At 44.6% G+C, this 27,165-nt stretch overlaps 1 pseudogene; it reads right to left on the bottom strand.

Moving 5' to 3' along the window:
* Positions 1 to 6,604: 6,604 nt before the first annotated feature.
* LOC119280025 lies at positions 6,605 to 7,702 on the bottom strand (annotated as a pseudogene).
* Between the last annotated feature and the right edge of the window lie 19,463 nt (positions 7,703 to 27,165).

Consider the following 27,165-nt stretch of genomic DNA (forward strand, 5'->3'; position numbering starts at 1 on the left):
GGGGGTTAGGCAAAAGAATGGACCTGTACACAGTAGGCCGGTTTTTCTCAGTCTATGTCTTTGCTAGTCTCAGCAAGGCACAATGTAGAGAAAGAGCCTGGCAATTGCATTCTCAAATAAAGCTAGCACCAGGCAAATCATGCTAGACTGAATCACTGAAACAATGATCTCCGGTAGGATACTGGCAACAACAGCAAGATCTATAACAGGTCCAACATACATACACATAGCTAGCTCACAGACCTTGTTGTTGCTAGTATGGGACTGTTGCCGGCCTGTGAGACGCATCAGCAAGGTACAACAAGGTGTCAAGGTCGAAAGAGCCTGACAATTGCTTCCTGAAATAACACGCTAGTACCAGGTAAACTATGCAAGACTGAAACAGTCATCTGCAGGAGAGATAGATACTAACACCATATAATTTTCACCCAAGATGCAACATCCTCACCCAACTGCGTTCTTCGCAGATACTTAGTCTAGGAATTGTCGTAAAGTGTGTTGCTTCTTGTGGTGGATACGAGCGGCAGCTCCACAAGCTATCATCGGAAAGGGGGTGGTGGGCCACCTTGGCCTAGTGTCCGAAGTGAGGGCCGCAACAATATTTGAGCAGGTAGCAGCAGCACCACAAAAAGCTGCGGAAAAAGCAGAGTTTCAGATGTACTCCGTCTAAAACAGAAGAGTTCCAGAGCTACAAATTTAAAATGCTAGTGAATGCTTCATTGCTTGGAATCGATGTGTCAGTTGGTGGTAAAAATTTCCACTTGATCTTGACCACTAATTGTTTTTTTGAACGAAGAACAATTTGTATGTAACTGAATGAATTGACGATCACCATCAGTTAGCTGAGATTCCACCACAAAATTAAAAAAACTGAGAACTCAACTTACCAAGACCTGAAGAATCCAACAAACCCAGGCCCCCAAGAACCAAGGTTAGGGTTGAAGGAAATATGCCCTAGAGGCAATAATAAAGTTGTTATTTATATTTCCTTATATCATGATAAATGTTTATTATTCATGCTAGAATTGTATTAACCGGAAACTTAGTACATATGTGAATACAAAGACAAACTAAGTGTCACTAGCATGCCTCTACTTGACTAGCTCGTTGAATCAAGGATGGTTAAGTTTCCTAGCCATGGACATGAGTTGTCATTTGATTAACGGGATCACATCATTAAAGACTGATGTGATTGGCCTGACCCATTCCGTTAGCTTAGCACTTGATCGTTTTAGTATACTGCTATTGCTTTCTTCATGACTTATACATGTTCATATGGCTATGAGACTATGCAACTCCCGATTACCGGAGGAACACTTTGTGTGCTACAAAACGTTACAACGTAACTGGGTGATTATAAAGGTGCTCTACAGGTGTCTCCAATGGTACTTGTTGAGTTGGCATAGATCGAGATTAGGATTTGTCACTCCGATTGTCGGAGAGGTATCTTTGGGCCCTCTCTGTAATGCACATCACTATAAGACTTGCAAGCAATATGACTAATGAGTTAGTTGCGGGATGATGCATTACGGAACGAGTAAAGAGACTTGTCGGTAACGAGATTGAACTAGGTATTGAGATACCGACGATCGAATCTCGGGCAAGTAACATACCGGTGACAAAGGGAACAACGTATGTTGTATGCGGTTCGACCGATAAAGATCTTCGTAGAATATGTAGGAGCCAATATGGGCATTTAGGTTCCGCTATTGGTTATTGACCAGAGAGGGTCTCGGTCATGTCTACATAGTTCTCGAACCCGTAGGGTCCGCACGCTTAACGTTCGTTGACGATATAGTATTATATGACTTATGTATGTTGGTAACCCAATCTTGTTCGGAGACCCGGATGAGATCACGGACATGACGAGGAACTCCGGAATGCTCCAGAGATAAAGTTTGATATATGGGATAATAGTGTTTGATCTCCGGAAGGGTTCCGGAATTCACCGGAAGGGGTTCCGGATGTTTCCCAAAATGTTTGGGTACGAGAACACGTTATTTGGGCCAAAGGGGAAAGCCCACGAGGCTTTTGGAAAGTGCAAAAGGAAGTTTTGCGGAGACCAGAGGCTAGACGCCAGGAACCTTGGCGTCTAGGGGATAGACGCCGGGAACCCTGGCGTCTAGCCCTGGAGTCCGTGTAGGACTCTTGCCTTTCGGGCAAAACCGACTTTGAGAAGGCTTTTACTCCAAGTTTAGACCCCAGGGCTCAACATATAAATACAGGGGCAGGGCTAGCACCAAAGACACGTCAAGAAACACCAAGCCGTGTGCCGGCAACCCCATCCCCTTTAGTTTATCCTCCGTCATAGTTTTCGTAGTGCTTAGGTGAAGCCCTACAGAGATTGTTCTTCACCAACACCGTCACCACGCCGTCGTGCTGTCGGAACTTATCTACTACTTCGCCCCTCTTGCTGGATCAAGAAGGCGAGGACGTCATCGAGCTAAACGTGTGCTGAACGCGGAGGTGTCGTACGTTCGGTACTTGATCGGGACAGAGCGTGAAGATGTACGACTACATCAACCGCGTTGATAAACGCTTCCGCTTACGGTCTACGAGGGTACGTGGACTACACTCTCCCCTCTCGTTGCTATGCATCACCATGATCTTGCATGTGCGTAGGAATTTTTTTGAAATTATTACGTTCCCCAACAAGGGTCATCAGGAAACCCAGTCCCACCAGGTGGAACCAGACCCAACCATCCAGGGGCCCATCCTGCAGGGCCTGCCCAATCCGGTCCTGAAGGCCCATGCAGATCTATCCTTCCTTGAATTGCTCCTACTAAAATAAAATGACAAAAACAAGCTAAACTACAGCTTCACAACTCAATCTGAAAGAACAAACCCAGACTTGATGCAGCAGTTTGAGGTGAAGAATTTATAGAGCCAGGGTGTGAGAACTGATAGTTGTGCATGTACTTCCATTTCAACCACTGTTCTCTGCTTACTGTTGCAGCATACCTAGAGATTGAGTTCTAAACCACTTTCTTTCATAGCAAAACTACTATGTAGACTTCTGAATCTAGCAGACCCATCTAGCTGCTTTTTCTGCAGTAACACCGAAATCCAACAAATAACAAATTGCAAAACTAAGGTTGCAGTACCACCAGGCACCAGCATACAGTTTTGTTCATCTGTCTTCTGTTTGTTACAAACATAAGCTCCTTAAAGTTGAGCATATCTTCCTTACCTGAATATATATATATCAAAGGTGTATCCAAATTGCCATGGAGAAATTGTATCAATATATCTATGGTAGTACCTTTCAGAGGCGCGGGGAATTTGCATCCAAATCTGATCACTCCTCGTAACTTCATCCTGCGAGGTCATGAAATTGCTCTTCAACCTGACGTAAACAGAGGAAGAAGGCTCTTCATGACTTCATGGCAGGAACAAAAGCTACGACATATATAAGTTACATGGAAGATAACAAGCTTGTGCATGAACTGAGCACTATGAGAACTGTAACTCTAGGAACTGCAAAATGGATATGAATTGGACGCCTAGAACACACATATCAAATGGTAAAACACACAGGGGAATATATCAGAGCTTTCAAACTGAAAAGAAAGTACAAGCTTCTGAAAGAACAATATCCTTGATTGGCTTCTGGAATTCTATCTTTTTCGTTTTAAGGAAAGCGCTTACTCAATTATCTCTCGGTTGATTCAGCTTATATGTGTTGTTGCCGCACTGATATAGTGTAGAGTGTACTATGGGATTACCGGAAACAAGATTCAGAGGTAGAATTGCAGCATGACATGACATGAGATAGGGGGATCAAAGCGTTTCCTCCCGGGCCCTTTAAATACTGGAATTCATAGGGATAGGGGATCAAAGCGTTTGAACAGACACTTGTGCAGTTGTCCTTGTTTCAACTGGCTTATTCACCATATTGTTGGCCTAATAATTCAAATAAGCACCTTATATTTGTGGTGTTCCCTAAGATTTTGTGGAATCTTTGCAGTGTTCAGTAGATACTAATTGTGACTTGCCACAAAACTTGCAGGTTCTTCTATGGTCCTGTTTCCTAGAATATAACTGCTTGAAATTCCTATTTGAACACTTCTGAAAAGAAGGGAAAGTGAGTCACAATAAACGTTGGTTGGGCTTGCTAGTTTGCCATAGCTAAACAGTTCTAAATATTCATCGTTTGGCAGATATTACTTCCAGATTCAAAAGGAAGAGTCCCTATCTTGTTAATTGAAAACTGAGCTAACCATGGATCTGTATAGTGTCTACATTACTTCCTACAACATGAAGACTGCACGTAGCATCGGCAGATCAGCAGACTTTTTATTCTTGCTGGAGGTTTCATTTGTGGAAGCTCCTTTTCTCTTTTCTTTTCCTGAATGCGTCTGTGTTCTGCATTATTTACCAGTAGCCTGCTTGTAACTAGGAGTTTTCTTCCCCATTAATTACTACATTGTATCATCTTGGTGTAACCTAGTGAAGGCCACGGGGACGCGAGGGGAATACCATGTCATGCGAGCAGCAAAGCACTACAGTTATAAAACCAACTAGATGCTTCCAGAGCATTTCTAACTGACCATACAACTCAACTGTCAAGGCCGAAGAGCCATCAGTGCAAGCAGGCAGAGGGTAAACTTCATCTGGGATTTTTTGAAAGTGTGGATTATATACTCTGGTTGGTATCTAACTATCAATTTGTGAACTCTGAGGTCATGCTGGACTGTAAAAGTCACCAACATCACAACCAATGATCTCCAAGAGATATATAACCAGGCAAAGAATTTATAGATGTACAATGAGAACCGGCAGTTGTGAAGACATTATTGCTTCAGGCCAGAGCCGGAGTGCCCAAGATGACGCGTCGTAATTTTGACACTATTGCTATTCTGATGCACTGGCGGCTGTGGAGGGAAAGGAACTCCAGGATATTCGATCAGATAGCGAGCAACGCGGACAGGGTGCTGGATCTGGCCTGTGAAGACATTGCCGTTTGGCGATCGGCGGGATGCATTGTAGACCTCGGTGCCTAGTTGGTTCTGCATGCCACCTGGGTTAAGCTGTAGCCAGGGGCAGTCTCTGTACCGCTGTAACTCGTATTCTATTTTTCGGTTTTCAGCTCTAGTGCGCCTAGACTGCTAACCAGACTGTATTTCTCTCTTTTCTATCTAATAAAAGTTCGGCCATTGGCCCTTCAGAGAACCAGCAGTTGTGCATGTGCCTTCCATTCCATGAATCACCTGCAGCTCTCGCCCACTGGTCAATATTCCAACTACTACTCTGAATTCTCAGATTACTCTTGCCTTACATCTCCATGATCATGTTCATTCTGAACAATTTTGCTCCATAGTATGATCCAATCAACACAGAGCACAGACCAAAAGAGGATGGAATGCAGTTTTAGGTGAAGAGACTTCGCGATTGCCATTGTAAAATAGCAGGCCCACATACTGGACTGACATATTTCTAAATTTAAAATCCGAAGCAAATGATCAGAGTGGCTTTCAACCTACTTCTACACATGTATTGCCACACAACAGGCCCATGCTGTCCTGCTTGAGACATGAACTCAATGTGGGAACATGGGCTTGACAATGACAAACCTTTCTTGTGCTTACTAGTACAACTTTGTTCCTTCAACTAATGAAGCACCATTTCTAAAAATGATTAGCAGGAAAAGTAACACAGTAAGTGATCAGTCCAAGCAATGCAACATAAAAATGGAGTCAGGACGGAAGCACAAAATGGCATTCATAAAAAAAAATAGGTTGCAGTTTACTGCAGCTCCTTGGAACGCGAAAAATATAAGCATGTCAGGTTCTCACTATAATGATGAGCTTAAAGTATCCGTAAGACCTACCTAACAATATGCAATTGATTCATGAAGAAAAATGAATTATGACAGAATATTTCATTCAGCAGTTGACTATGATACAATCATTTAATATAGCTGCTAGTATTCCAAGGTCTTTTAAAATCAGATGCAGCTTGCAAGTCAACAAGTAAAATATGGGACATTGTTCCATAAGATAGGAACAGGAAATTAACTCCCTAAATATTGTTTATTAAGAAGACCACTAGATGAAAAGGTAAAGTCAATTCTTTAGTTCAAGAAATGGTGACGTGAGAGATATAGATAGTCTTAACAACAGAGTACTAAGAAGATCACAATATAATTAAAATAAAGCAAAGCCAAACCACTCAGCTCTAGAAAATAGACACATGAGGGGGACCAATTGGCAAATATTTCCAAAGAAGAGCACAATGAGAACTTGATTTTAGCACCTTCACACACGGTAGCCACTTCAGCCAAATGGTTGCCAAGAAAAGCATAGATTTCATTACAGCCAGAGCTTCTGATCATTACTTATACTCCCTCCGTTCCTAAATATAAGTCTTTTTAGAGATTCCAATATAAACTACATATGGTGCAAAACGAGTGAATTTACACTCGAAAATACGTCTACATACATCCGTACGTAGTCCATATTGAAATCTCTAAAAAGATTTATATTTAGAAACGGAGAGGGTATGCATCAATGCACATACTTGGACCTATCCATAGATAGTGCAGCTCATGAGGATAATGACAGCTAGGCAGAAAGAAGCACCATCTCACTCAACAGCCATCAGATCAAAGGCGAGGAAACAAGGTATGCTGGACAAGACTTTGTTTGAGCCGATACTCATACATCCACAGTTCTCTATCACCATAACTGAAACTGTCAATCAATTTTCCATCACTGTCGATGCGAACCAGCCACCCACCAAAATTGACCAGCAAGAAGACGTCACCATCCTGCGAAACAACGTCCAAATCCCAACTTTCAGCACTGTCTTCAAACTGCTCCCTGATTTCTGCAGCTGGCAATTTGATTCGGTACTTCAAATCCCAAACCTCGCTTCTGTAATCCTGCAACACCCATATATTAACTATTTCGGTGTCATCATCAAGGCTATGGATGCTGAGTGTGCCATCCATCTCCAACAGGCCAGAGTCACCGCCGCCAAGAACAAATGGAGCACGCATGTGCCGGAACGACTCGGCCTCGGTGTCGAATACCAATACATGTTTTCTATGCTTCACTGGGAACCAATGCAGGGCTATCACGAAACAGGGCGGGCGGTGTCTCGATGCACAACGCTTTTACTATTTCCAGCCACCCAATGTACCTCAATGGCTGGTCGGAGCCCAGCGTAAGGACATAACAACCAATTTGGTATTCAGGAACCCTGGAGTTGGTGAGTAGCAGCCGGTACTCGGCGGTAGGGCGGTGTGGGTACATCCCCAAGATACTGAAGCCCCACGGTAGCAGGCCTAGGTACGCATGCTCACCTGTGGCCGGGTTATAGACGGCGAGGCGGCTTTCAGAATGAAAGGTTCCAGACGGGCTCCAGTAAGGCCTGTGAGTCCTGGAGAGGAGGAGGCCATCGCAGGAGGACTCCAGAATGAAGGGCTCGTCATGGCGGGCGACCATGTGAAACTGAGGCTGAGCGGCCCGGTGGTCGAAGGAGAGGATGTGACTGTCTCTGCCGCTGGAGAAGATGGGGAGGGCGGGTTGTCGGGCATGGTGGGCAAGGAGGAAGGGAGGGAGGACGTGGCGCAGCGCCAGGCACGGCGGACGGCGCGACAGTGGAGGAGCGATTTGGGGTCGAGGCGGACGAGGATCTCCCAGATGACGATCTCATCTGGGAGGTTGTTGAGGAGAGGAGTTGCTCCTTCTGCCGCCATGGTCGCCGCGCCGGCAGCGGCTGGGAGTTGTGCTGATGGCGGCGGCGGGGACGCTTCGTTCCTGGTGTTGCGACCTCCGCCAAGGACGCCGGCCGGGAGCTCACCCTAGATGCAGTGGCGGCGGAGGTGAGGTAGAAGTGTAGGTCTTTCGGCAGAGGGAAAAGGGAAGTCGAGTTGAGCTGAGCTGGGCTCGGCCCAGGTTCCTTCGCAAGTTTCTTGTAATGTAAGAGGATTATCTCCACCCGCAAAAAAGAGAGGATTTATCTCAAAAGAAAAGGTAATGCAAGAGGGGAAAAAACATTTCACAACTGATAACAAGCACATAATAAGCATTGTGCATTTTTAACCCACATAGATTCTGGGCCATTCTCATCACAAAACAATGCAGTCACATAAAGAATATGAGATCGAGTACATGAGCAAGAGACTACATAAAGTACAACACATGGACTGGGCACATACAATGTCAATTGTTTTTCTTTTGCGGGGGTTACAATGTCAAGATAACATCCCCGTTAGCCAGAACGCTACCAGGAAGACATGCGTTGGCAAACCTTTTGTGAACACATCTGCAAAATTGAGAGCTTGACGAAACGTGTAGAACCCTGGCCTCGCCAAGAGCGACCCGGTCACGAACGAAGTGAAGATCAATTTCAACATGCTTAGTAAGTTGGTGCTAAACCGGGTTGTTGGAGAGATGCATGTCACTTATGTTGTCGCAATAGACAAGAGCGGCACGGTCTGGTGGGCGATGAAGCTCGTGAAGAAGCTGCCGTAGCCAGCAGGACTCAGCCACACAATTAGCAACCGCACGATATTCTGCTTAGGCACTTGAATGGGACACTGTGGCTTGGACCATGAAATCAGGTTGGAGCCGAGGAACACACAAAATCTGGGTGTAGATCAAAGTGTGTTGGGAAAGCCCGCCGAATCAGTGGCCGAATATGCCACAAGTTCATGCAAGTGTGACTTGGACAATTGAAGTCCGAAGTGGGATATACCTTTGGTATACTGCAAGATGCGCTTCACCAATTCCATGTGAATGCCACGTGGATCATGCATGAATAGCAAGATTTGTTGGACAAAGTATGAAATATATCAGTGTTAAGTATTGCAAAGCACCCGCAAGATGCTGGAAAAGACTGGCATTGGAGAGTGGTTTGCTGGCGGTGGTGGAAAGCTTGGAGCATGTGTGAACTAGTGTGGCAATGGCATCGCAATTCAACATTTTTGCTCGGCCTTGAATTTCAAGACTATAATTCAAGTTTTGACGTCCAATTGATGTACATGCCATGAGTTTGAAGTAGCAATGCTCAACACAACTCAAATCGTGGGTGGCTTGACGACGAACAGATTGTTCACCATAGTCAATGCATTCTTGTTGTGTGAATCCGCGAACAAACCAACATGCCTTAAAACATGCCAAGGTACTCTGTGTTGAATTTGTGCCGAAAAATTCACTTCATCGTAACCACATTGACATCTGCAAGCTTAGGGACGAAAGATCAAGTTGCATCATGAAAAAGCATTATATTCATCCAACAGTATATTGTTTGATGCCAATGGGGGCCTTTTGTAGTTCACCAGTATATGGATGAAATAGTTGAGATAGCGCAAGAATAAACCGTGGAAAGAAAAAAAGGCGTTTAGGCATGCAAAAACTAGATACTGCATTTTCTGTTAGGAAACACAGTAGAAAAAAATCGTCCTATTATCAAACCAGAAACACTATGAAGATGCATTAATGTTTAAGATCGCGTCATTACCAACGCCGAGTTGTAGAACAAGAAGAGCCAGTGTAGATCGTACTTGAAGTTGCTCAAATCGTTCACGAACGATCCCTCTAATCGAAGACCGAAAGCACGGCCTATCTACAGTTTGCAAGTGTATAGGCTTGGCGATCTGGTAGCGCTTCGCTATCCAGAGCTAATCTTTGCCGGAGAATTAGATAGAGAAGAAGAGAACCGCATAGGGCTTCTTTATTATGAGGGTTAGAGAGATCTAGGTCTAGCTCTAATTAGATCAACTCTAATTTAGAACTAGAACTAGAAAACAAGAGAGGCTCCAAAGCCTATTTAATTTAAAGACATTACAACCGAGCACTATTCCAGCCCTCTCAGGCCATTAGCCTTTCTATCCGTTGGATCGACAGTTTTAGCCTTTTTTTACCGTCGGATTTTCTCTTAATCCCACCTAAATCTTCTTTTTTTGAGACGACCTAAATCTTCTTTACAGACTAAATCACCCGCCAGGCTGGGCTAGCCTTCTCGGGCCGCTGCTCCAGCAGCTTTTTTAGGCGTCTGAGGTTCAATTGGGCCTACTGGCCTACTGGGCCTGTAGTACCACCCCTCCAACGCAATGCCCAATTGTAAAACGCAAAAACATACAACCCTAAAACCGGTCGCGACCATGCCCCTCCTCTGTTCCGATTGTGCGGCTTGACCACGGTCTAGGATTGCATCGGCGGCTGCGCTGGGTTTGCACGGACGAGGCGTACATCGCCTCCGTGGTCCGTCGGTCCAGCGGCGCAGTAGGTTGGTCCGTTTCTAATGGTCGGCGCCTCATCTGCTGGTAACTACTCCGCTCAGACTTCAAACATGCAATCATATTTTTGTATCAAAGCACGCATTCATGGCCGGGCTGACGACTCATCTGGAAACTTGAGTTTCTAGGTGGTATGTGTATATATGCTTCCTCCCAGCAACTATTTGATCCGATCCAATCGATCTGTTCGGGAGAGGGAATAGAAGCCAGCGAGGCTGGCCTATGCGGACGAGGCGGATGCGATGCGGGGGTGTGCCGATGGCGTGCGAAGTGCGGTGATTCTACTCGCAAAGCGGCACGATGCAGGCTGGCTCGACGTGGGCATGGCCGATTAATGTAGAGCAAGGCGACGCAGCTTCCAGCAGGTGATTTAGACACAGGGAGATGGCGGCGACGCAGCTTCCAGCAGGTAATTCCCTTTTTTTGCGGGGTCCAGCAGGTGATTCAGTACATCACTTACCATTCGTGATTAATCCAGGTACGTTACTGGAAACCTACACATGCTTGAGTTCATGCGCATGTGTGAAAATATGTTTTTCGTTAGGTTGCTTCTTCATCTTCGTCTTTCCTGCAGAATTTATTTCCCCTACAATTTGCCTCTCCCACCCAGTGATTCCAATGTGCTAATGTGTTTTCAATCTCAATTTTGTACAGGAAGTGCTCATCCTGTTTCTGGTTAATTGATTTGGGGAAATCTTGGAGGTTGATTCTTGTATCTTGGCTTGGAGTATTCTTCTCATGACAATCTGCAACAGCCGACATCCAGCTAATTAGTTCACGTAGACTGGCAGAGCTGATCCCTGTCGGAAATATTGTGTAATACGTGACAGCCTTGTAGTACTTGTGCCTCACGTATAGGATTAGGAGTAGTTGAGATTGGTTTCGTTTATCTCCTCTCTCTCTCTCTATCTCCCCATGTAATCCTCTCTACGGTTCAACCATCGTATCTCTGTAAACCTACGAGAGCCCAACACTCGATCTATCAATAAATACATGCGGGCACCCATGTATGGGTGTTGAGAAGCTTCACCAAATCTAACATGGTATTCAGAGCCATCTTCTTCCTCCACATCTAGCTCTCCACCAGATCAAACCTAGCCGCCATAAAAAATTTCTCCAAGTCATAATCCAACCGCAACCATGTCTTCCTCCTCTAGCTCGACCTCTTTCTCCAGCTTGAACAACACAATCTCTGAACCCCTCAGCCGCACCAACTACATCCTATGGCGTGCCCAGGCTCGTTCTCAGATTATAGGAGCCAGCCTCTATGGGTATCTCGACCAAACAATTCCCCAACCTACTAAAACAATTTCATCCAAAAACTCTGAAGGAAAGGAACAGATCGTTCCGAATCCTACCTACACTCCTTGGTTGATCCAAGACCAGCAGATTGTAGCCTATCTGCTAAGAAATCTCTCCAAAGAAATCCTAGTACAGGTTGCCTCGATGGAAACATCGCATGCGATCTGGACATCCCTTGCAAACATGTTCACAGCCCACTCCGCATCCTGCGTGAATAACATCCGAATCTCCCTGACCAATGCCCACAAAGGTTCTCAATCTGCTGCTGATTATTTTAGTTATATGAGATCTCTTTTTGATGAACTTGCAGCCGCAGGAAGACCCATCGGGGAACCGAAGCTATTGTCCTTCATCATCGCGGGGCTGGACATGGATTACCAGCCCATCATCTCGATGGTGGCGAACTTTGATCAGCGGGTCGAGCTTTTCCATGGCTTTGGTGCAGGTGGCTTAAAATCCTCGGCCAACATGGCTGCGAGGAACCGCGGCGGCGGCGGCAAAGGCAACTACCGTGGCTCGCCCAAACCCACCAATGGTGGTAGTGGCGGGTATCGCGGTGGTGGTGGCGGCAACAACGGCGGCGGCGGCTCCAACTACAACAAAGGCAGCAATGGTGGTGGTCCTATCTACCACAACAATGGTGACCGCGGTCACCACTACAACAACAACGATGGGCGCCCCTTCTACAACAACAACCAGGGGCGCCAAGGTGGCTACGGCGGTGGCTACCGCGGTGGCTATGGCGGCGGCAACAACTTCCAAGGTTATGATGAGTATGAGGGCAAATGTCAAATCTGTAAAAATACTAACCATATAGCAAAAGATTGTTGTTGGCGCTATGAAGAAAACTCGCAGAAAAAGAGAGTTGCAGCCGCCGCAGATATGTCTTATGGTGTGGACACAAACTGGTATGTCGATACCGGTGCCACTGAGCACATCACCCCGACATGGAAAGGTTGACCATGCAAGAGAAGTACCCCGACCATGATCAAATCAACACCACAGCAAACGGTCAAGGTATGATGATAAGCCACGTTGGTCAATCTACTATTAGAACACCTCATAGCGATATTCATCTCAATAATGTCCTACTTGTTCCACATGCATCAAAAAGTCTTGCTTCTGTTCATAGAATCACTCTTGATAATGGGGTCTTCATAGAATTTCATCTGTTTTTCTTTTTGATCAAGGATCAGGCAACACGGAAGGTTCTTTATCATGGTAGATGCGTAGACGGTCTCTACCCATTGATTCCTACACTTTGCAAGTTCAATAAACAAGTCTTTGGAGCCATTAGAGTCTCTTCAGAAAGGTGGCATAATCGCTTAGGCCATCCGTCTTTTTCCATTGGTTATCAGATTCTTAGCAAGAATAAACTCCCTTTTGTTGGTGAGCGAAATTGTCAAACTGTTTGTGATTCATGCTAGCGTGCAAAAAGTCATCAACTACCATATTCTATTTCTACTAGTGTGTTTGTTAAACCGTTGCAATTGATCTTTTCTGATGTGTGGGTGAAGGAAATATGCCCTAGAGGCAATAATAAAGTTATTATTTATTTCCTCATTTCATGATAAATGTTTATTATTCATGCTAGAATTGTATTAACCGGAAACATGATACATGTGTGAATACATAGACAAACATATAGTCACTAGTATGCCTTTACTTGACTAGCTCATTAATCAAAGATGGTTATATTTCCTAACCATAGACATGTGTTGTCATTTGATTAATGGGATCACATCATTAGGAGAATGATGTGATTGACATGACCCATTCCGTTAGCCTAGCACTTGATCGTTTAGTATATTGCTATTACTTTCTTCATGACTTATACATGTTCCCGTAACTATGAGATAATGCAACTCCCATTTACCGGAGGAACACTTTGGGTGCTACCAAACGTCACAACGTAACTGGGTGATTATAAAGGAGTACTACAGGTGTCTCCAAAGGTACATGTTGGGTTGGCGTATTTCGAGATTAGGTTTTGTCACTCCGATTGTCGGAGAGGTATCTCTGGGCCCTCTCGGTAATGCACATCACTATAAGCCTTGCAAGCAATGTAGCTAATGAGTTAGTTACGAAATGATGCATTATGTAACGAGTAAAGAGACTTGCCGGTAACGAGATTGAACTAGGTATTGGATACCGACGATCGAATCTCGGGCAAGTAACATGCCGATGACAAAGGGAACAACGTATGTTGTTATGCGGTTTGACCGATAAAGATCTTCGTAGAATATGTGGGAGCCAATATGAGCATCCAGGTTCCGCTATTGGTTATTGACCGAGAATAGTTCTAGGTCATGTCTACATTGTTCTCGAACCCGTAGGGTCCGCACGCTTAAGGTTTCGATGACAGTTATATTATGAGTTTATGAGTTTTGATGTACCGAAGGATTTCGGAGTCCCGGATGAGATCGGGGACATGACGAGGAGTCTTGACATGGTCAAGACGTAAAGATCGATATATTGGACGACTATATTCGGAGTTAGGAAAGGTTCCGAGTGATTCGGGTATTTTTCGGAGTACCGGAGAGTTACGGGAATTCGCCGGGGAGTATATGGGCCTTATTGGGCCATACGGGAATAGAGGAGAGAGGCCGAAAGGAAGGAGGCGTGCAGCCCCCCTCTGGTCCGAATTGGACAAGGGGTGCGGCCCCTTTTTCCTTCCTCCTCTCCCTCTCTTTCCCCCTTCTCCTACTCCAATAAGGAAGGAGGGAGTCCTACTCCCGGTGGGAGTAGGACTCCCCTTGGCGCGCCCCTCCTAGGCCGGCCGCCCCCTCCCCCCTTGCTCCTTTATATACGGGGGCAGGGGGGCACCTCTAGGCACAACAACAATTGATCCCTTGGATCTCTTAGCCGTGTGCAGTGCCCCCCTCCACCATAATCCACCTCGATAATATCGTAGCGGTGCTTAGGCAAAGCCCTGCGTTGGTAGTACATCAAGATCGTCACCACGCCGTCGTGCTGACGGAACTCTCCCTCGACACTCGGCTGGATCGGAGTTCGAGGGACGTCATCGAGCTAAACGTGTGCTAGAACTCGGAGGTGCCGTAGTTTCGGTGCTTGATCGGTCGGGCCGTGAAGACGTACGACTACATCAACCGCATTGTTCTAACGCTTCCGCTTACGGTCTACGAGGGTACGTGGATATTACTCTCCCCTCTCGTTGCTATGCATCACCATGATCTTGTGTGTGCGCAGGAAATTTTTTGAAATTACTACGTTCCCAACAGTGGCATCCGAGCCCAGGTTTTATGCGTAGATGTCATATGCACGAGTAGAACACAAGTGAGTTGTGGGCGATGCAAGTCATACTGCTTACCAGCATGTCATACTTTGGCTCAGCGGTATTGTGAGATGAAGCGGCCCGGACCGACATTACGCGTACGCTTACGCGAGACTGGTTTCACCGTTACGAGCACTCGTGCTTAAAGGTGGCTGGCGGGTGTCTGTCTCTCTCACTTTAGCTGAATCGAGTGTGGCTACGCCCGGTCCTTGCGAAGGTTAAAACAGCACTAACTTTATGAACTATCGTTGTGGTTTTGATGCGTAGGTAAGAACGGTTCTTGCTAAGCCCATAGCAGCCACGTAAAACTTGCAACAACAAAGTAGAGGACGTCTAACTTGTTTTTGCAGGGCATGTTGTGATGTGATATGGTCAAGACGTGATGCTATATTTTATTGTATGAGATGATCATGTTTTGTAACCGAAGTTATCGGCAACTGGCAGGAGCCATATGGTTGTCGCTTTATTGTATGAAATGCAAACGCCCTGTAATTGCTTTACTTTATCACTAAGCGGTAGTGATAGTCGTAGAAGCAATAGATGGCGTAAACGACAACGATGCTACGATGGAGATCAAGGTGTCGCGCCGGTGACGATGATGATCACGACGGTGCTTCGGAGATGGAGATCACAAGCACAAGATGATGATGGCCATATCATATAACTTGTATTGATTGCATGTGATATTTATCCTTTATGCATCTTATCTTGCTTTGATTGACGGTAGCATTTTAAGATGATCTCTCACTAAAAATTATCAAGAAGTGTTCTCCCTGAGTATGCACCGTTGCCAAAGTTTGTCGTGCCCAGACACCACGTGATGATCGGGTGTGATAAGCTCTACGTCCATCTACAATGGGTGCAAGCCAGTTTTGCACACACAGAATACTCAGGTTAAACTTGACGAGCCTAGCATATGCAAATATGGCCTCGGAACACGGAGACCGAAAGGTCGAGCGTGAATCATATAGTAGATATGATCAACATAGTGATGTTCACCATTGAAAACTACTCCATCTCACGTGATGATCGGTTATGGTTTAGTTGATTTGGATCACGTGATCACTTAGATGACTCGAGAGATGTCTGTCTAAGTGGGAGTTCTTTAGTAATATGATTAATTGAACTTAAATTTATCATGAACTTAGTCCTGGTAGTATTTTGCAAATTATGTTGTAGATCAATAGCTTGCATTGTTGCTTTCATATGTTTATTTTTATATGTTCCTAGAGAAAATTGTGTTGAAAGATGTTAGTAGCAATGATGCGGATTGGATCCGTGATCTGAGGTTTATCCTCATTGCTGCACAGAAGAATTATGTCCTTAATGCAACGCTAGGTGATAGACCTATTGCAGGAGCAGATGCAGACGTTATGAACGTTTGGCTAGCTCAATATGATGACTACTTGATAGTTTAGTGCACCATGCTTAACGGCTTAGAATCGGGACTTCAAAGACGTTTTGAACGTCATGGACCATATGAGATGTTCCAGGAGTTGAATTTAATATTTCAAGCAAATACCCGAGTTGAGAGATATGAAGTCTCCAACAAGTTCTATGGCTAAAAGATGGAGGAGAATCAATCAACTAGTGAGCATGTGCTCAGATTGTCTGGGTACTACAATCGCTTGAATCAAGTGGGAGTTAATCTTCCAGATAAGATAGTGATTGACAGAATTCTCTAGTCACCATCACCAAGTTAGTAGAACTTTGTGATGAACTATAGTATGCAAGGGATGATGAAAACGATTCCCGAGCTCTTCGTGATGTTGAAATCGACGAAGGTAGAAATCAAGAAAGAGCATCAAGTGTTGATGATTGACAAGACCACTAGTTTCAAGAAAAGGGCAAAGGGATAGAAAGGGAACTTCAAGTAGAATGAAAAGCAAGTTGTCACGCCCGCGAAGAAGCCCACAGCTGGACCAAAGCCTGAAACTGAGTGCTTACACTGCAAAGGAAATGGTCACTGAAAGCGGAAATGCCCTGAATATTTGGTGGATAAGAAGGATGGCAAAGTGAACAAGGGTATATTTGATATACAGGTTATTGATGTGTGCCTTACTAGTGTTTATAGTAGCCCCTGAGTATTTGATACTTGTTCAGTTGCTAAGATTACTAACTCGAAATAGGAGTTATATAAACAGAGACTAGTTGAAGGGGAAGTGACGATGAGTGTTGGAAGTGGTTCCAAGATTGATATGATCATCATCGCACACTCCCTATACTTTCGGGATTAGTGTTAAACCTAAATAAATGTTATTTGGCGTTTGCGTTGAGCATGAATATGATTTGATCATGTTTATTGCGATACAGTTATTCATTTGAAGTTAAAGAATAATTGTTATTCTGTTTACATGAATAATACCTTCGATGGTTATACACCCAATGGAAATAGTTTGTTGGATATCGATTGTAGTGATACACATATTCATAATATTGATGCCAAAAGATGCAAAGTTAATAATGATAGTGCAACTTATTTGTGGCACTGCCGTTTGGGTCATATCGGTGTAAAGCGCATGAAGAAACTCCATAAAGATGGATTTTTGGAATCACTTGGTTATGAATCATTTGATGCTTGAGAACCGTGCCTTTTGGGCAAGATGACTAAAACTCCGTTCTCCGGAACAATGGAACGAGCTAGTGACTTATTGGAAATAATACATACCGATGTATGCGGTCCAATGAGTGTTGATGCTCGTGGCGGGTATCGTTATTTTCTGACCTTCACAAAATGATTTGTGAAGATATGAGTATATCTACTTAATGAAGCACAAGTCTGAAACATTTGAAAGGTTCAAATAATTTCAGAGTGAAGTGGATAATCATCATAACAAGAAAATAAAGTTTCTGCAATTTGATCGTGGAGACAAATATTTGAGTTACGAGTTTGGTCTTCAATTAAAACAATGTGGAATAGTTTCACAAACTCATGCCACCTGGAACACCACAGCGTAACGGTGTGGCCGAACATCGTAACCATACTTTATTGGATATGGTGCGATCTATGATGTCTCTTATCGGTTTACCACTATCGTTTTAGGGTTATGCATTAGAGACAGCTGCATTCACTTTAAATAGGGCACCATCAAAATCCGTTGAGACGACGCCTTATGAACTGTGGTTTGGCGAGAAACCAAAGTTGTCGTTTCTTAAAGTTTGGGGCTGCGATGCTTATGTGAAAAAGTTTTCACCTGATAAGCTCGAACCCAAATCGGAGAAGTGCGTCTTCATAGAATACCCAAAGGTAACTATTGGGTACACCTTCCATCACAGATCCGAAAGCAAGATTCGTTGCTAAGATGGATCCTTTCTAGAGAAGGAGTTTCTCTCGAAAGAAGTGAGTGGGAGGAAAGTAGAACTTGATAAGGTAATTGTACCTTCTCCCAAATTGGAAAGTAGTTCATCACAGAAATCAGTTCTAGTGATGCCTACACCGATTAGTGAGGAAGTTAATGATGATGATCATGAAGCTTCAGATCAAGTTACTACCGAACCTCGTAGGTCTTCCAGAATAAGATCCGCACCAAAGTGGTACGGTAATCCCATTCTAGAAGTCATGTTACTAGACCATGATGAACCTACGAACTATGAGGAAGCGATGATGAGCCCAGATTCCGCGAAATGGCTTGAGGCCATGAAATCTGAGATAGAATCCATGTATGAGAACAAAGTATGGACTTTGATTGACTTGCTTGATGATCAGCAAGCCATGTTAAATAAATGGATCTTCAAGAGGAAGACAGACACTGATAGTAGTGTTACTATCTGCTAAGCTCGACTTGTTGCGAAATGTTTTCAACAAGTTCAAGGTGTTGACTACAATGAGATTTTCTCAATTGTAGCGATGCTTAAGTCTGTCCAAATCATGTTAGCAATTGCCACATGTTATGAAATCTGGCAAATGGATGTCAAAACTACATTCTTTAATGGATTTATTAAAGAAGAGTTGTATATGATGCAACCAGAAGGTTTTGTTAATCCTAAAGGTACTAACAAAATGTGCAAGCTCCAACGATCCATCAATGGACTGGTGCAAGCATCTCAGAGTTGGAATATACGCTTTGATGAGTTGATCAAAGCATATGGTTTTATACGGACTTTTGGAAAGACCTGTATTACAAGAAAGTGAGTGGGAGCACTACAACATTTCTGATAAGTATATGTGAATGACATATTGTTGATCAGAAATAATGTAGAATTATTCTGCAAAGCATAAAGGAGTGTTTGAAAGGAGTTTTTCAAAGAAAGACCTCAGTGAAGCTGCTTACATATTAAGCATCAAGATCTATTGAGATAGATCAAGACGCTTGATAAGATTTTCAATGAGTACATACCTTGACAAGATTTTGGAATAGATCAAAATGGAACAGTCAAAGAAAGAGTTCTTGCCTGTGCTGCAAGGTGTGAAATTGAGTAAGACTCAAAGCCCGACCATGGCAGAAGATAGAAAGAGAATGAAAAGTCATTCCCTATGCCTCAGTCATAGGTTCTATAAAGTATGATATGATGTGAACCAGACCTATTGTATACCTTGCTCTGTGTTTGGCAAAGGAATACAATTTTGATCTAATAGTAGATCACTGGACAGCGGTATCCTTAGTGAGGACCAAGGAAATACTTCTCGATTATGGAGGTGATAAAAGAGCCCGTTGTAAAAAGTTACATCAGTGCAAGCTTTTACACTGATCTAGATGACTCTAAGTCTCAATCTAGATACATATTGAAAGTGGGAGCAATTAGCTAGAGTAGCTCCATGCAGAGCATTGTAGACATAGAATATTTGCAAAATACATACGGCTCTGAATGTGACAGACCCGTAGACTAAACTTCTCTCACGAACAAAACATGATCATACCTTAGTACTCTTTGGGTGTTAATCACATAGCGATGTGAACTAGATTGTTGACTCTAGTAAACTTTTCGGGTGTTGATCACATGACGATGTGAACTATGGGTGTTAATGATATACAGATATGAATATTGGTGTTAAATCACATAATGATGTGAACTAGATTATTGACTCTAGTGCAAGTGGGAGACTGAAGGAAATATGCCCTAGAGGCAATAATAAAGTTATTATTTATTTCCTCATTTCATGATAAATGTTTATTATTCATGCTAGAATTGTATTAACCGGAAACATGATACATGTGTGAATACATAGACAAACATATAGTCACTAGTATGCCTCTACTTGACTAGCTCATTAATCAAAGACGGTTATGTTTCCTAACCATAGACACGTGTTGTCATTTGATTAATGGGATCACATCATTAGGAGAATAATGTGATTGACATGACCCGTTCCGTTAGCCTAGCACTTGATCGTTTAGTATATTGCTATTACTTTCTTCATGACTTATACATGTTCCTGTAACTATGAGATTATGCAACTCCCGTTTACCGGAGGAACACTTTGGGTGCTACCAAACGTCACAACGTAACTGAGTGATTATAAAGGAGTACTACAGGTGTCTCCAAAGGTACATGTTGGGTTGGCGTATTTCGAGATTAGGTTTTGTCACTCCGATTGTCGGAGAGGTATCTCTAGGCCCTCTCGGTAATGCACATCACTATAAGCCTTGCAAGCAATGTAGCTAATGAGTTAGTTACGGAATTATGCATTATGTAACGAGTAAAGACACTTGCCGGTAACGAGATTGAACTAGGTATTGGATACCAACGATCAAATCTCGGGCAAGTAACATGCCGATGACAAAGGGAACAACGTATGTTGTTATGCGGTTTGACCGATAAAGATCTTCGTAGAATATGTGGGAGCCAATATGAGCATCCATGTTCCGCTATTGGTTATTGACCTAGAATAGTTCTAGGTCATGTCTACATTGTTCTCGAACCCGTAGGGTCCGCACGCTTAAGGTTTCAATGACAGTTATATTATGAGTTTATGATTTTTGATGTACCGAAGGATTTCGGAGTCCCGGATGAGTTCGGCGACATGACGAGGAGTCTCGAAATGGTCGAGACGTAAAGATCGATATATTGGACGACTATATTCGGAGTTCGGAAAGGTTCCGAGTGATTCGGGTATTTTTCGGAGTACCGGAGAGTTACGTGAATTCGCCGGGGAGTATATGGGCCTTATTGGGCCTTATTGGGCCGGTGGGAGTAGGACTCCCCTTGGCGCGCCCCTCCTAGGTCGGCCGCCCCCTCCCCCCTTGCTCCTTTATATACGGGGGCAGGGGGGCACCTCTAGGCACAACAACAATTGATCCCTTGGATCTCTTAGCCGTGTGCGGTGCCCCCCTCCACCATAATCCACCTCGATAATATCGTAGCGGTGCTTAGGCGAAGCCCTGCGTCGGTAGTACATCAAGACCGTCACCACGCCGTCGTGCTGACGGAACTCTCCCTCGACACTCGGCTAGATCGGAGTTCGAGGGACGTCATCGAGCTGAACGTGTGCTAGAACTCGGAGGTGCCGTAGTTTCAGTGCTTGATCGGTCGGGCCGTGAAGACGTACGACTACATCAACCGCATTGTTCTAACGCTTCCGCTTACAGTCTACGAGGGTACGTGGACATTACTCTCCCCTCTCGTTGATATGCATCACCAGGATCTTGTGTGTGCATAGGAAATTTTTTGAAATTACTACGTTCCCCAACCTGGGGTCCAGCACCCTCTTCCGTTGGTAGACACACTGAAAGATCGAGGATGTCGCCTAGTGGGGGGGTGAATAGGCGCTTTAAAATAATTACGGTTAAGGCTTGAACAAATGCGGAATAAACCTAGCAGTTAATTTGTCAGGCACAAAACATAAAACAACTAGGCTCACCTATGTGCACCAACAACTTATGCTAAGCAAGATAAGACACTATGTGATAGCAAGATATATGACAAAGAACAATATGGCTATCACAAAGTAAAGTGCATAAGTAAAGGGCTCGGGAAAGAGATACCGAGGCACGCGGAGACGATGATGTATCCCGAAGTTCACACCCTTGCGGATGCTAATCTCCATTTGGAGCGGTGTGGAGGCACAATGCTCCCCGAGAAGCCACTAGGGCCACCGTAATCTCCTCACACCCTCACACAATTCAAGATGCCGTGATTCCACTAAGGGACCCTTGAGGGCGGTCACCGAACCCATACAAATGGCAACCCTTCGGGGCGGTCACCGAACCCGTACACTTTGGCAACCCTTGGGGGCAATCACCGGAACCCGTCAAATTGCTCGGGGCGATCTCCACAACCTAATTGGAGACCCCGATGCTTGCCCGGAGGTTTACACCACAATGATTGAGCTCCGAACAACACCAACCGTCTAGGGCGCCAAGGCAGCCAAGAGGAACAAGCTCTAGGGTGCCCAAACACCCAAGAGTAATAAGCTTCTCAAACTTCACTTCCACGTATCACCATGGGGAACTCAAACCTATGCACCAAATGCAATGGCAAGGGCACACGGAGGCCCAAGTCCTTCTCTCTCAAATCCCACCGAAGCAACTAATGCTAGGGAGGAAGATGAAAGGAAGAACAAGAAGGAGAACACCAAGAACTCCAAGATCTAGATCCAAGGGGTTCCCCTAACATAGAGGAGAAAGTGATTGGTGGAAATGTGGATCTAGATCTCCTCTCTCTTTTCCCTCAAAAACTAGCAAGAATCCATGGAGGGATTGAGAGTTAGCAAGCTCGAAGAAGTTCAACAATGGGGGAAGAACACGAGCTCAAAGGATAAGGTTCAATGTGGAAGAAGACCCCCTTTTATAGGAGCTCCCAAATCCAACCGTTATGTGCTCAGCCCGCACACGAGCAGTACTACCGCTCCACGAGTGGTACTACCGCTCGGGCGGAAGAAGCAGGGAAAAGGAGCAACAAAACAAGAACCTGGGGGCGGTAGTACAGCTTATAAGCGGTACTACCGCTCACCCCAGCTGTACTACCACTGGAGGAGCAGAACACATGACCAAATGAGGCAGGGAAGAGCAAAGAACGGCAGTAGTAATGCAGTAACGGTACTACCGCCCAACCGGGGCGGTACTACCGCTTATAGGCGGAACTGCCGTGCCTTACTGTCGTGCAACTACTGCTAAACCCGACACGAAAAGTGCAAGACGCAAAATCAAGGCGGTAGTAGAGCGGTACTGGAGCGGTAATACCGCTTGACGCTACAAGCGGTACTACCGCTGCCACCACGGTACTACCGCAAGGAGAAAAACAGAACTGCCATAACTTCTTCATATGAGCTCGGAATTGAGCAAACTCAAGCTTGTTGGATCCAAGACAACGAGTAGCATCAAAACAGCGAAACCTCCAATAGAGAAGAACCGGCATAAACTCCAACATCAAAAACATCATAGAAGATGCATGTGAACTCTGTTTTCGATGAACTCGAGGTTGTCATCAAGATGACCAAGCTCCAAAAGAGAACCAAACAAGAACCAAGAAAGATGATGCAAGGATGCAATGGTTTGAGCTCTCTTCAAATGATATGATCAAGTTACTCATCGAGAGCCCCCCTTGATAGTACGGCAATCGATCCTAAAACCCGGTCTCCCAACTACCATCATGAGACCGGTAAAATAGAAAACCTATCAAGGGCAAACCTTTGCCTTGTACATGGTCCACTTGAGCTAGATGATGACGATCTTGACTCCCTCAAGTTGGACCACCTTTCTTGATTGTGTTGGCTTGATGAAGACAAGTTGATTGCTCCCCCATACTCCACTATGGGTGAGCCACTCTTCCGCACATCTTCACAAGTCCATTGTCACCACAATGGACGGCAAGCTTCAAGCATTTGATCTCTTCATGATGCTTCACTTGAACTTGCACACCACAACCTAACCCCACAAAGAACTCTCATGGAGATCATGGGTTAGTACACAAAGCATAATTAACAATGCTTACCATACCATGGGATCGCTTGATCCCTCTCGGTACATCTTCTACGCTTTGTGTGTTGATCAACTTGATTCACTCTTTGACTTAGTCTTGATCAACCTTGAATCTTTCCAACTCTCTTCATTTGGAGGATGTCTTGAAGGTACACATGAATGATCACACAACCTTCTTCTTCAAGACATGCTTGCAATAAGCTCAACACTTACATGACCGATCTTTGGATAATTCCTTAATAGCACCTTGGTCATCACAAACTCTCCTTGAAACCAACAAATGGACTCCAAGAAAAGCATATGGACAAATCCTTCAAATATAACTCAATGCAACCATTAGTCCATGGAGATTGTCATCAATTACCAAAACAAAACATGGGGGCACCACATGTTCTTTCACACACTTATTATGTGAGTTTCATCGATGACTATAGTAAATACACGTGGATTTATCTCCTTAAAAAGCGTTTCGATGTTTTTCAAGTTTTCCATAACTTTCATGCTCTTGTCGAGAGAAAATTTGATTGTAAAATTATTGCCATGCAATCATACTAGGGTGGTGAGTACGAGAAACACAACTCGTTCTTCCAAAAGATAGGCATCTCTCACCACGTCTCTTGTCCACATGCTCACCAGCAAAACGGTAGTGCAGAACGCAAGCATCGCCATATTGTTGAAGTAGGCCTTGCACTACTTGTTGCTGCCTCGATGCCACTAAAGTTTTGGGACGAAGCTTTCTTAACTGTTGTTCATCTCATTAATATCCTGCCTAGTCGTGTCATCAATAATGAAACACCCACATAACTTCTTCTTCATCTCAAACCAGACTACACTTCTCTCCGTATTTTTGGTTGTGCGTGTTGGCCAAACCTTCGTCCATACAATAATCGCAAACTTATGTTTCGCTCCAAGCAATGTGTTTTTATTGGCTATAGCGCTCAACATAAAGGAGTTAAGTGTCTCGATGTAGCTACTGGCCGAGTCTACATCTCCAGAGAAGTTGTTTTTGATGAGACTCAATTCCCTTTTGAAAAACTTCACCCCAATGCCGGTGCCCTCCTTCGTCAAGAAATCCTTCTCTTGCCATCATCTCTTTCTGGCCTTGAAAATGAGGGTGCTAATAGTAGTTCTGATCTATTTGTGACTAATCATCATACTCTGCCTAAGTCTATTGCTGCAGGAACAATTATTCCCGGTAAAAACAGAGCACAAAATAATGAACCAGGTGGTCATTTTATGTGCCCCCCTTCAGGAGACAGCACACCCCGAGGAGGATTTGCCTCGGGATCGCTATCGCTGCAGACGGCAGCGCATCCAGCTTCGGGATCCGCCCCTGACGCTGAGCCCCGCGGGCCCGCCTCTGGCGCCCCTAGCGTTGTCCCACCTGGAACCGACGACACCAGCCGTGACAGCGACACCTCTTCACCGCGCCAATCCTCGGGTGCCGGGTGGCGCGCCTCCACTCCTGATGCCGGGTCGCCCGCCCCGCCCGGGCCCGCCACTGAAGCCTCACCTGCCTCGCACGGGGCCGACGCTGCCCCTGCGCGTGCCCCTGGTTGGGTCGCTCCGCCTGCCTCTACCTCGAGAACGGGCCAGGCCGGGGGTGCGGCTGAACCTGGCGCTGCAGCTTTGACTGCTGTTGCTGGATCTTCTGTGTCGGACTCTTCTGTGGTTGCTCCTGTAGAACCGCGTACACGCCTCCAAAGGGGAGTTTCCACCCGAATTAATTACAAAAACTTCTCCAAATATGGGTTATCTTGCATGGCAGGTGAACCCAAAAATTTAATGGATGCACTTGGTGATGATAGATGGAAAACCGCCATGAATGATGAATTTGTAGCTTTATAGAGGAACAAAACTTGGCACTTGGTTCCTCCTCAACAAGGCAGAAACCTCATCGATTGCAAATGGGTATATAGCATCAAAAAGAAGTCAGATGGCACCATAGATCGCTACAAGGCCAGACTTGTGGCAAAAGGTTTCAAGCAAAGGTATGGGCTTGATTATGAGGACACTTTTAGTCCTGTTGTTAAAGCTGCCACCATCCGTCTTGTGCTGTCCATTGCTATTTCTAGGGGGTGGAGCCTTAGACAGCTAGATGTGCAGAATGTGTTTCTTCATGGCATTCTGGAAGAAGATGTGTACATGAAACAACCTCCTGGGTTTGAGGACAAAAACAAGCCGTTCCATATATGCAAACTTGAGAAAGCGTTGTATGGTTTGAAGCAAGCCCCCAGAGTGTGGTACTCAAGACTCAGTATGAAGCTTCAGGCACTTGGGTTTGCTCCTTCAAAATCTAACACCTCACTGTTTATCTTTACTGAGCCACAACTGTCCATGTTTGTTCTCATATATGTTGATGACATAATTGTTACTAGCTCATCCAATGATGCGGTAACGAAGTTGCTTAAGAATTTGGGTTCTGAGTTTGCTCTCAAAGATTTGGGAGACTTGCATTTCTTCTTGGGTATTGAGGTGCAGAAGAACGGTGATAGTCTTCATCTATCTCAGGCTAAATATGCAACTGAATTGTTGAATAGAATTGGCATGCAAAACTGTAAACCATCACCAACACCATTATCTAGTTCGGAACACTTATCTTTGACAACTGGAGAACTTCTGGACAGGGAGGATGTCACTAGTTATAGAAGCATTGTTGGTGGTCTTCAGTACTTGACTCTCACATGACCTGATATTTCTTTCGCAGTTAACAAAGTTTGTCAATTCCTTCATGCACCAACTACCACTCATTGGACAACAACTAAGAGAATTTTGAGGTATGTGAAGAATACAATGACTGTTGGTCTCACATTTCGAAAGTCGTCGTCTACTCTTATAAGTGCATTTTCCGGTGCCGATTGGGCTGGTTGCTTGGGTGATAGGAGATCTACTGGTGGGTTTGCCATCTTCTATGGACCTAATTTGATCTCTTGGTGTGCAAAGAAACAATCAACTGTGTCTAGATCAAGTATTGAGGCAGAGTATAAAGCATTAGCTAATGCTACAACATAGGTCATCTGTATTCAGTATATGTTGAAGGAACTTGGTATTTCAGAAGTTCATTCCCCATGTCTGTGGTGTGATAACCTTGGTGCAACTTATTTGTCTGCTAATCTAGTTTTCCATGCCAGGACCAAGCATATTGAGATAGACTTCCACTTTGTCAGAGAACGAGTTGCAAATAAACAGTTAGAAGTCAGATTTATTCCCTCAAAGGATCAGCTTGCAGATGGATTCACAAAAGCGTTACCCACAAAAGGTTTTGAAGAATTTCGACGTAATCTGAACTTAGTGTCGTTGTGATTAAGGGGGAGTGTTGGAAATATTGTGTAATACGTGACAGCCTTGTAGTACTTGTGCCTCACGTATAGGATTAGGAGTAGTTGAGATTGGTTTCGTTTATCTCCTCTCTCTCTATCTCTATCTCCCCATGTAATCCTCTCTACGGTTCAACCATCGTATCT

Source organism: Triticum dicoccoides, chromosome 3B, assembly GCF_002162155.2.
Source record: "Triticum dicoccoides isolate Atlit2015 ecotype Zavitan chromosome 3B, WEW_v2.0, whole genome shotgun sequence".
NCBI lineage: Eukaryota > Viridiplantae > Streptophyta > Magnoliopsida > Poales > Poaceae > Triticum > Triticum dicoccoides.